At 61.9% G+C, this 344-nt stretch overlaps 1 protein-coding gene across 1 annotated transcript in view; it reads right to left on the bottom strand.

The window, feature by feature from the left end:
- Positions 1-288, bottom strand: part of LOC102045590 (collagen alpha-1(VII) chain-like) — a 104,828-nt gene extending 104,540 nt beyond the window's left edge. Inside the window, 1 exon segment of the mRNA XM_031061892.1 lies at positions 213-288. The gene's annotated coding sequence lies outside the window, so the exon portion shown is untranslated.
- Positions 289-344: the final 56 nt, after the last annotated feature.

Here is a 344-nt window from a genome sequence, read left to right as displayed (position 1 = left end):
GTCCTCCCCCTTGGGAGCCGCTGCTTCCTCTTCCTCCTCCTCCTCCCCCGGCTCCTCTCCCTCCTTTCCCCTCCGCAGCTCTTTAACTGCAACCTGAGACCGAAGAGTGGCAAAAAAACCCAAAAAACCAAAAAACCCAAAACCAAACCCAAAGCCGAAACCCTGCACGGACACACAGACAGACAGACAGACAGACGGACCGTGCTGCTCACCCGGCTTCTCCCCCGTTTCCCAGCAGCGTCCCGGGGTCCCCGCGCCGGGAATCCGCGGCGGAGAAACTTCCAAGGGCTGGGGAAAAGCAGAAAATCAGGAATTCTGAGGCGGGGCGCGGGGGGGGCGCGGGG

This window comes from Geospiza fortis, unplaced genomic scaffold, assembly GCF_000277835.1.
Source record: "Geospiza fortis unplaced genomic scaffold, GeoFor_1.0 scaffold61, whole genome shotgun sequence".
In the NCBI taxonomy this organism is placed as follows: domain Eukaryota; kingdom Metazoa; phylum Chordata; class Aves; order Passeriformes; family Thraupidae; genus Geospiza; species Geospiza fortis.
Note: the sequence above shows the minus strand (reverse complement) of the source record. Positions and strands in the feature narration are given on the sequence as shown.